Source organism: Capricornis sumatraensis, chromosome 2, assembly GCF_032405125.1.
Source record: "Capricornis sumatraensis isolate serow.1 chromosome 2, serow.2, whole genome shotgun sequence".
NCBI classification, from domain to species: Eukaryota; Metazoa; Chordata; class Mammalia; order Artiodactyla; family Bovidae; genus Capricornis; species Capricornis sumatraensis.
The window spans coordinates 190,461,600-190,473,264 of record NC_091070.1 but is presented as its reverse complement, the minus strand read 5'-3'; positions in this window follow the sequence as shown (position 1 = coordinate 190,473,264).

Here is an 11,665-nt window from a genome sequence, read left to right as displayed (position 1 = left end):
AGGTTCCTCTGTCCATGAGGCTCTCCAGGCAAGAATACTGGAGTGGGTTGCCATTTTCTTCTCCCGGGAATCTTCCCATACCAGGGATCAAACCCATGTCTCCTGCATGGGCAAACAGATTCTTTACTGCTGAGCCAGCAGGGACTCTTTCACTGTGCCAGACCCAAGTCCGTGAGACTTGCTTGAATGGGATACCCATTACTGGTCTATCCTGTGACCAAGATAATGATGCAGAAGTCACTGTATAAAGTGGCTGCCAGGGCCTCGTCACTGTCACCATGTATGGTAGATTGACAGAGAAAGGTAGTTCACACAGAAAGGAACTGGGCAGTAAATAACCGCTATGGCTGGGATGCGAGAAATGTGCATGCATTTCTAATCTCACACATAGGTAAGAAGTGAGAAAGTCATATTAAGCCAGTGCAGTGACCAGAATGAGAACAGTGGTTGGAGAACCTTTCAAAATATGTCACTGGTGGCCTTCAGAAATAATATTTTATCCTTGGTCTAGAGGAGACACAGTAAACAGTAAACCCATCTGGTTTGCAAATTCTCTTAAACAAGTTTACACAGACAATTCCTAGGGCTAAATAGAGCCAGTTCTGTTTTCTTAGAAGGAGAACAATGGAATGTGGAATTTCAGACCAGTGCAGCTGGCAAAGCTGGGTCAGGGGAAAAGCGCAGATTACAGTCATTAATGTTTTGCAAACCCACCCTATCCCCACCCTGTTACGCCCTTGCCTATCTTCACCCTGCAAGGGAAAAGCCTGAAATTACTAAAGAAAGGAGAGAATCTGAAGCAGACCGAGTCAACACTCAGCAAGGTCTTCTCTGCAGTCACCCACACAGGCTTGGCGCTGTGCGTTCAAGGAAGAACCTGCATCAGACTGTGTGCTGCTGAGCTAGGAACACTCTCATGGCAGCCTTTCTGACTCTGGAAATTCCAGTGATGGGATCTCTGAAGAAAGAGAGGTGCTGGTAGGAGGCATGGTGGAGAGAGTACTTGATTTTTGATTAAGTCTCAGCAGATTCGACTCATGACCCTAACAAACTGTGTGCCTGTGTGCATGCTCAGTTGCTCAGTCATGTCTGACTCTTTGCAGCCCATGGACTGTAGCCCGCCAGGTTCCTCTGTCCATGGAATTTTCCAGGCAATACTGGAGTGAGTTGCCATTTCCTCTTCCAGGGTATCTTCCCAACCCAGGGATCGAACCCACATCTCTTGTGTCTTTTGCATTGGCAGGCAGATTCTTTACTACTGTGCCACCTGGAAAGCCCTAGACAAACTGAGAGATGAGCCCAAATCAGCCAGTGTAATTCTCTGCCCTTCCTTCTCCTCATCTAATACTGGCAACTATAATCATCAGTGTCCTTCTGTTTCTCTAGGTTGCTATAAATTGCAAATGTGATGAGCTGAGATATCATGTATGGGGTCAGGACCAGGACACTGGTCCAGATATGGTGTTTTAAGCAAATTAGAAAAAGACACCCTCTCCTCCATTCAGAGCACGTGGTTTAGCAAGCTGAGCTTGAGCTGCATCTCGCCCCCTCAGCTAGGCCTCCCTCCCTGCCTAGGAAATACCTCCACCACCTTCACAGTGGCCCCAGGTCATGGTGGCCCCCTTAAGAACAAGGTAAATCTGCACCAAGTACAGAGACTTCAGGATGGTCTCAATCAGCCTTGGTGATAGCAAGAGGCAAGAAGCCATCCTCACTGTCATCCCCATCCGGGTTAGAACAGGTACCCAGAATGATCTCACCCCCTCCAGAAAGTAAAGGCAGAGAGAGTCATGAACATGCTCATGGTGAATACTCAACTGGAAATTTCTGCACTCTTCCAGAAAAACCACAGTTTTTAGAAGCTTCAAGCTGGCTGGTTTGAATTTATATATTTTCACCAAACCCCCTCCAGCTCTTCTTTCCTGTATTAGGCCTATAGTTGCAGTTCCTTCTATGACTATGCCTATATAATCTGAGCAGAGGTTTGGTCTCTAATATTATGTAAGAACCATGTACTCTTTGCCACGAGAGCTCTTTACCACAAGTGGATGTTAACTCTGCTTGTGCCTTTTTTTCCTGCTATTTGCTTTTTGCTAGACACCTATTTTTCTTTGATTACTTGTTCTACTTTTGTCTTTGTCTAAAACACGATGAGACCTAGGTTCCTTTTCAAATTGATATTTGGCTACAATGCTTTGATTGGGTCTGTTGAGCTTCAACTGCACTCATCTCACATGCTAGTAAAGTAATGCTCAAAATTCTCCAAGCCAGGCTTCAGCAATACATGAACCGTGAACTCCCTGACGTTAAAGCTGGTTTTAGAAAAGGCAGAGGAACCAGAGATCAAATTGCCAACATCCGCTGGATCGTGGAAAAAGCAAAAGAGTTCCAAAAAAACATCTATTTCTGCTTTATTGACTATGCCAAAGCCTTTGACTGTGTGGATCACAACAAACTGTGGAAAATTCTGAAAGAGATGGGAATACCAGACCACCTGACCTGCCTCTTAAGAAATCTGTATGCAGGTCAGGAAGCAACAGTTAGGACTGGACATGGAACAACAGACTGGTTCCAAATAGGAAAAGGAGTACGTCAAGGCTGTATATTGTCACCCTGCTTATTTAACTTCTATGCAGTGTACATCATGAGAAACGCTGGATTGGAAGAAACGCAAGCTGGAATCAAGATTGCCGGGAGAAATATCAATAACCTCAGATATGCAGATGACACCACCCTTATGGCAGAAAGTGAAGAGGTGCTAAAAAGCCTCTTGATGAAAGTGAAAGAGGAGAGCAAAAAAGTTGGCTAAAAGCTCAACATTCAGAAAACAAAGACCATGGGATTTGGTCCCATCACTTCATGGGAAACAGATGGGGAAACAGTGGAAACAGTGTCAGACTTTATTTTTTGGGGCTCCAAAATCACTGCAGATGGTGACTGCAGTCATGAAATTAAAAGACGCTTACTCCTTGGAAGAAAAGTTATGACCAACCTAGATAGCATATTGGAAAGCAAAGACATTACTTTGCAGACTAAGGTCTGTCTAGTCAAGGCTATGGCTTTTCCTGTGGTCATGTATGGATGTGAGAGTTGGACTGTGAAGAAGGCTGAGCGCCGAAGAATTGATGCTTTTGAACCGTGGTGTTGGAGAAGACTCTTGAGAGTCCCTTGGACTGCAAGGAGATCCAACCAGTCCATTCTGAAGATCAATCCTGGGATTTCTTTGGAAGGAATGATGCTAAAGCTGAAGCTCCAGGACTTTGGCCACCTCATGCGAAGAGTTGACTCATTGGAAAAGACTCTGATGCTGGGAGGGATTGGGGGCAGGAGGAGAAGGGGACGACCGAGGATGAGATGGCTGGATGGCATCACGGACTCGATGGACATGAGTCTGAGTGAACTCTGGGAGATGGTGATGGACAGGGAGGCCTGGCGTGCTGTGATTCATGGGGTCGCAAAGAGTCGGACACGACTGAGCAACTCAACTATGAACTATGTTGAGCCTCAGGATCGGAACCTTCAGTACCTAGAATCACAGAAAGGGGGCGCACAGCACGATCCTGTTTGTGGTGAACTAAGATGTGAGAATTGGACTGTGAAGAAGGCTGAGCACCGAAGAATTGATGCTTTTGAACTGTGGTGTTGGAGAAGACTCTTGAGAGTCCCTTGGACTGCAAGGAGATCCAACCTGTCCATTCTGAAGGAGATCAGCCCTGGGATTTCTTTGGAAGGACTGATGCTAAAGCTGAAGCTCCAGTATTTTGGCCACCTCATATGAACAGTTGAGTCATTGGAAAAGACTTTGATGCTAGGAGGGATTGGGGGCAGGAGGAGAAGGGGACGACCGAGGATGAGATGGCTGGGTAGCATCACTGACTCAATGGACGCGAGTCTGAGTGAACTCCGGTGATGGACAGGGAGGCCTGGCGTGCTGCGATTCACAGGGTCACAAAGATTCGGACAGGACTGAGAGACTGAACTGAACTGAACTGGAGTCCTAGAGGATTTCTCAACTCTTCCTCCCATCTCACCCCACCTTGCTCCCTATGCTTGACATTCTGACTTCATGGACCATTTTCCACTTACATCTTCACCCTTCCCAGTGAACTTGACCCTCCACACTCTGCCAGCTACAGATATTGAGATCACCTCCCAACTAACAACATGTTGGTTCCCTCCTCCCAGCTTGAACCACTGGGGATTTTTACAGGTTTAGCTGTGCCCAGAAAGCCTCACACAGTCAGCGACCTCACCCCCTGAAGTTATATGTCAGTGAGGCCACCAAACTCAGGGACAGAAAAGAGTAAGGAGAACTGAGAAGAAATCTCAGGGAAATTTGGAAAGAACAGCAAGTTTCCCCTCCTTCATGAGGGTAGAACCGCTCACCCAGATCCTACTTGGGAAGAAAGGCAGTATGAACCTCATAGTAGAATCTGAGCCCCATGCCAGTAGACTAATGGGAAGACCCCAGTGATGCCAAAAGAGAATTTCAGGAGGCTCAAAAGAACTGTAAATACATTTCATAAGATGTTCAGTGAAAAATCAACATAGGTCATTGTTAAAGCTGATTGTCAGTTAATGCATCCAGGATTGTGTTACCTGTATCGGCATACTTTTGGAAATTCCTGAATGTTTCTGAAATCTGAGGCTCTCCTGCTTCCAGACTTGTTTCACTCAACATCACCCTTGAGAGTGGCCAGAGGCCTTGCCACCCGCCCGCTGGGAACCATCAGCAGTTTCCCACCACCCCACTAAACACAGTGTGACCTAGGTCAGGACAGAAGGCCCTGCAGGACCGGGCCTGATTAGATTTCTTTCTGCATCACAAGATTCTCTTGAGGAAGGCCCTACATCTTCTTCATTGCTGTATCTCCATCCCCAAGAGTCACATCCAACACATGGTACATTGTGTCTATTGACTGATTAATATCATGAACAAAGTGCTCCTGATTGGGATCAAATCCTATTTATGTAACTTCTCATCTTTCTATAAGGGAAAAAATTAAGTGGCTTCACTGTGTTTTCTGGTGCAGAACCTCAGTGGCCCCAGACCTCACCAAAGCATCCCCAGGCCCAAGGGATTGTGTAACTGGCCTCCCTCCACAGTCATTGTCTGTAAAACTGAGGTCCTTGAATAGTAAGCCTGCCCTGGTTGGAGAAGTGGGAAACAGTAGTCACTGGGAGCTTGCAGCCAAGGAAGTGTTTTTCTAGTCTGAATCAACACACCCAGACATCCCTGAGAGATCCTGAGGGCAAGTGAACGTCCGCTTCCACAGGGAACTTGACTCCCCATGGAGGAGGCCACCCTAGCACCAAGCCCACCCTGTCTTACTCTCTGAAGCCCAGCAGTCTGACGCCCACTTCCTTTTCCACGTTCCACGGCAGTGAGGTCTCCTGGAGCCCAGTCTAGCTCCTCTTCCCACTTGACTTCATTCCAGAATGCCCCGTGGAAAGGTTTTTCTCCTTCTAAGTTTTCTCCCCAAGACCAAGGGAACCCTCTGCTGTCCAGCAAAGCCAGGATCTTTGTACGCACTCAGCAGGCATCGAGTCAAGACTTTCTCAAGGGATCTCAGTGGTCTGAAACACTGGTCACACAGCTTCCCACCATAGATCTTCCTTACATTTTCAAGACTCAAAATAGCCCAGCAATGGAGTGATGAAGCAAAGGTCAGAGCCACCCCAAGGACAAGCAGGCACTTGTCTTGTCAACCAGATGACATTTCTGCTAACTTGGGACCACTTGTAAAAGGAAACTTCCCTGACAGGCAGCTGAAACCAGAGTGATGGGGAGAGGCAGCATGTACGGTAGAAAGAGCAAGGACCAGGAAACCAGCAGGACCAGGTTGAGGTCCTCACAAATGGCTGTGGTATTTTTGACAAGTCATTGAAATATTCTAAGCGTTCTTTGCCAAGAGTCTATGAAATCAGACAGACATGAATCTGCCACACACAGAGAAAGTAGAGAACTAGAGAACTGATGCCTTTCTGAGTGCTGGGTTCTTCATCCTTAAAAAAAAAATAATAAAACTGCAAAAACACTAGCCCTTGAAACCTCTCAGCAACCTCCTGAAACTCAGAAAGGTTCAAGCTTGCCATGGCTTGAAGATCACATAGCTAACGTCCAGAACCCAGATGGAACCCAGTTCTGTCTAATTCCCAAGTCACATCTCCCAAGCCTCATGCTTCCAAAGTAAAATAAGACACATATGTGATCTTTGCTTTAAGCAGACTCAAGTTTTTGAGAGACGTTATGCATGTGTGCATGCTGTCACTTCAGTCATGTCCGATTCTTTGCAGCCCTATGGACTGTAGCCCACCAGGCTCCTCTGTCCATGGGATTCTCCAGGCAAGAATACTAGAGCGGGTTGGCATTTTCTCCTCCAGGGGATCTTCCTGACCCAGAGATCAAACCCACGTCTCTTACGTCTCCTGCACTGACAGCTGGATTCTTTACTACTAGCACCACCTGGGAAGCCCAAGTGAAGTTATGTTGTTATTCTAAAAGAATCTGTCTTATGTAGCAAAGAAACTTATAGTTACCAGGGGTTGGGAGTGGGGGACAAATTAGGAGGGTGGGCTTGACATATGCACACTGCTATATATAAAATGGATAACTAATATTCATAAGAACCTGCTCTATAGCACAGGGTGCTCTGCTCAGTAGTCTGTAATGGCCTATATGGGAAAAGAATCTGAAAAAAAGAGAGTGGGTATATGCATATGTATAACTGATTCACTGTGCTATACACCTGAAACTAACACAATCTTGTCAATCAAGTATACATCAATAAAAAGTTTTTAAAAATAAAATAAATTAATATGTTTCATGTCCATGTATATTCAGTAGCAACTTTTTGGAGGAGGTGAGACATATGGGCTGGGCTTTGAAAAATGGGTTTGCTAGGCCCCTTTATCCTTGACTACTAGGAAAGTTGATCCCAGTGTGTCTCTCCCCGCCACATACATGAAGGACTTGGCAGCATCTGTGGTGTGTGCATTTACCTCACCTGCCTGTAGCTTCTTCCTTCTATTCTGCCTAGATCTTCTCTTTGCTGCACCATTTGACTTGAAATGTACTTTATCTTGTTTCTTTGAGTGGATCTTTGTAAGGAAGCTTCTTTCATATGTTCTATAGCCATGGCACTCCACTCCAGTACTCTCGCCTGGAAAATCCCATGGACGGAGGAGCCTGGTAGGCTGCAGTCCATGGGGTCACTAAGGGTCAGACACGACTGAGTGACTTCTCTTTTACTTTGCACTTTCATGCATTGGTGAAGGAAATGGCAACCCACTCCAGTGTTCTTGCCTGGAGAATCCCAGGGACGGGGGAGCCTGGTGGGGTCGCACAGCCTGTGGGGTTGCACGGAGTCGGACACGACTGAAGCGACTTAGCAGCAGCATAGCAAGGTCAGTTCAGTTCAGTTCAGTCACTCAGTCATGTCTGACTCTGCAACCCCATGAATCACAGCATGCCAGGCCTCCCTGTCCATCACCAACTCCCGGAGTTCACTTAGACTCACGTCCATCGAGTCCGTGATGCCATCCAGCCATCTCATCCTCGGTCGTCCCCTTCTCCTCCTGCCCCCAATCCCTCCCAGCATCAGAGTCTTTTCCAATGAGTCAACTCTTCGCATGAGGTGGCCAAAGTCCTGGAGCTTCAGCTTTAGCATCATTTCTTCCAAAGAAATCCCAGGGTTGATCTCCTTCAGAATGGGCTGGTTGGATCTTCTTGCAGTTTAAGGGACTCTCAAGAGTCTTCTCCAACACCACAGTTCAAAAGCATCAATTCTTTGGCGCTCAGCTTTCTTCACAGTCCAACTCTCACATCCATACATGACTACTATAGCAAGATAGAGGATAAGCAAATAATTCACCATACGCAGCCAGTTTCCTACCTCACCCTTACTTAAGTGTAGACAGGCCAAGTTTAGACACTGCTCGGCTAACAACAAGTTTCAATCCTCACCTTTTGTGAAGTCCTTGCCTTTCGACTTTCTCATTCCTGCACTTGTCCCCTCTCACTCTACCTGTAGTTTCACAAAGGTAGGTGAATCAGGTGCACTGAGGATGCCCGATGTGGGCAGTTGGGGTTTGGGGGAACACGTAGGCCAGCCTGCTGAATCCACTGGGAGGGTGACCCCAATTTCAGTGACAGTGCTCCTGGAGGCCATGGCTCAGAAGGTGCCTCATCGGTCCCTGGGCCTGCCCCCTGCTGAGATTTCCTGTCCAGTCCACAAGTTCCTCCAGTAGGGGGGCTTTGCTCTGATCAGACCACCTCCTAAAACCCAGAGTCCTGTGTCGACCCTGAGGCCTCCAGCTGGGGCAGGAGATGAGCGCAGAGTGGCCCCACCAGTAGGTGAGAACAGAAATATGCAAAGTTACCTGAAGGACCTGAAAAGACTCCCAGGCAGGAGAGGCTGAAAACCCCCATGACCTCCGAAGGAAGCTGAGTCATGCTGCTGGGGAGCTGGCCAACTGCGAAGTGAAGTGAAGTGAAAGTCGCTCAGTCAGGTCCAACTCTTTGAGACCCCATGGGCTATACAGTCTATGGAATTCTCCAGGCCAGAATACTGGAGTGGGCAGCCTTTCCCTTCTCCAGGGGATATTCCCCACCCAGGGATTGAACCCAGGTCTCCCGCATTGCAGGTGGATTCTTTACCAGCTGAGCCACCAGGGAAGCCCAAGAATACTGGAGTGGGTAGCCTATCCCTTCTCCAGAGGGTCTTCCTGACCCAAGAATTGAACCAGGGTCTCCTGCACTGCAGGCAGTTTCTTTGCCAGCTGAGCTATCAGGGAAGAAGCCTGAAGAAGCTATCAGGGAAGAAGCCAGCCAACCATTTTAACTGACAAAAAAAAGAAGGTCAGAAAGTCAAACTAAGGGACTCTGCCTATGGACTGAGCCAAACAATGTGTAGACTTCACAGCCCTGCTGGAAGGACCATCCCTACCACATGATAAACAATTGAGAGGTCTTATCAAGATGTCATTAAGTATTTCATGGATCTATTTCTCCTTGTTTCTAGTTCATTCTTATCACACAACATTGCATACAGGGTTGAGTTTTCCCAGTAGGTCTGCTCTCAGGGAAAGCACGAATTTGTTATTGCCAATGGGAGCATTCCATCCCGGTAACCTTGATTTAGTGAGTTACTTAAGAAATAACTGGGTTTCTGAGACCTCCTCGAATCTCACAGCAGAATCAACCCCTGAGTCACAGACAAGCTGCCAGAGACCCCACAAAGTAGATGTCTAAGTCTAAAAGCCCCCAGGGTGATGGAGAGTTCACAAAAGGGGTGGATGACAAATTCTGAGACCCTTTGGTGGCCACGCCATGGGGTTCACTGGGTAGGATATACAGTTTCCAAGAAGAGCACTCTTTCCTGCATTTGAAATTCCACTTCTTCCTGTTCCTCCTGAAGCTGCCACCCACAAGAGTGCATTTCTGTACTCCCTTGACGGTAAAGCGTCTGTCCATCAATGTGGGAGACCTGGGTTCAATTCCTGGGTCGGTTAGATTCCCTGGAGAAGGAAATGGCAACCCACTCCTGTACTCTTGCCTAGAAAATCCTATGGACGGAGGAGCCTGGTGCAGGCTACTGTCCATGGGGTCGCAAAGAGTCAGACACGACTGAGCGATTTCACTTGGTGGCCAAGCCATGGGGTTCACTGGGTAGGATGTACAGTTTCCAAGAAGAGCACTTTTTCCCACATTTGAAATTCCACTTCTTCCTGTTCCTCCTGAAGCTGCCACCCACAAGAGTGCATTTCTGTACTCCCTTCTGTCTGCCCCTATTGAGCTGCTGGCCCACCCTCTCCCCAGAGACCTCACTTGGCTGGGTGGAGGTCTTGGCACCTGCTTTCAATCTGGACTGCCCGCCACAGTCCCTGGGGAGAAAGCATACCTTGGCAGAACTCATCCTTCCCCTTTTGTGCAGTTGGCCTTGACTCTAACCACAGCCAACACCCTATGAATGAGAATAATTACCAGTACCCAGTTCCTCTTCAACCAACCCATCCCACTGCCTAACCAAATGCAGACCCATACCTTCCCTCCCGCTTGGCTCCCTGGCCACTGCCACCCCACCCAGCTCAGACAGGAAACGCAGACTGTCTTCTTGGGTAACAAACATATTGAAACGTCATAGTATAGACCGTTACTTGAACTAGATCCAGAAGCAAAAAGATGGAACTGAAAGAATATGGTACTTCGTGATTGTTAAAGATCTTTTTATACTCAGTTCTTGAGGGAGCAGGGGAATGGGAAAGTTCACCCGCTATTGGTGGGAATTCAAATTTTTACAGCTTTCCTGGGGGATAATTTGGCAATAGAGTATATTGAAATATCTTTAAAACCCAAATGCACTTGAAATCATCAGTTCAGTTTCTAGGAATTTGTCCTAAGGAAGTAAAGATAGACACAAAGATTAAGCTACTAGGATGTTTATTGCAGTGTTTTTTTAAATACTAGAGAAAAACTAGATATAAGCTAAATACTTAACAACAGAAGATTGGTTAAATAAATGGTACATTCATATAATGAAATACTATGTGATCTTTTAAAACTGTATAGAAACTCAGTCATAGACAGGAAGACATCCACAATATATTGTTAAACAGAAAAGCAGGTAATACATGCAAGGGGGAAAGTCTGAAACAACATATAAATGTGATAATAATTCATATTTGAATGGTAGAATATATGGGTATAATTTTTATCTCTCACTTATCAGTATTTTCTCACTTTCAGATGATAAACTTGCATTACTTAAATAATAAAAATACAATGAAATTTGCTTTTTTAAAGGGCATGGACACAGTGTTCATACAGACTTAGGTTCAAATGCCAGCTAGCCCACTGGTGAGCAATGTGACCATGGAGACATGGCTTGCACTCCCTGAGCCTCAGTTAGCTCATACCCCAAACAGCAAGACCAGCACCTTCCTCATGAGGCAGTTGTGAGAAATAAATTAGAAAGCATAAATAAAGCTCCTGGCAAAAAGTACACATTGAATGACATTTTCCCCTTCCTTCCTGGATATCCAAAAATACCTCAGGATAACAATTCACAAAGGCAAGATGGTCAAACACGTACCTAACCATATAAAACGTACGTATGAAAAATTAGGAAAGACTCAAATTTAATGCTCCAGCCTTAATTCTTTGAGCTTTGATCTCTCCAACTCCACACAGCCGCAGACACGGAGATCCCCATTGCTAGCAAATCCGCCTTGTAGTCCAGGGGGAATGAGGCAGCTGTCTCACCCAGCCCCACCACCAGGTGGAGCCGGTCCCCGCCCTGGATCTTGATACAGCCGGCTACACCCCGTGACCAGCACCAGTGGCCTTGCAGAAGGGACTGCAAACATGTAGGACCTTCCTCTCTCATCCCTATCTGCTGCCACCTCACTCCAGGTCCCGTTCATGCTTCACTCTTACCACTTGGGATGTGAGTCTCCTGGTTCAGGAATTTGGGTGTCTTTTCTGGCATCCCTCTGGGATCCGCCCTGCTTCGGCCCTGCCTTCTGCTAGCTTCACATCCATTTACTTTCTAAACTTTATGACTCCCTAGTGGATACTAAGCTTTGTACTAGGGCACAGGGATAAATCAGGAGCATACCCCGCTCTGGGGTTTCACAGCCCGGTGGACAAAACTGACAGGAACAC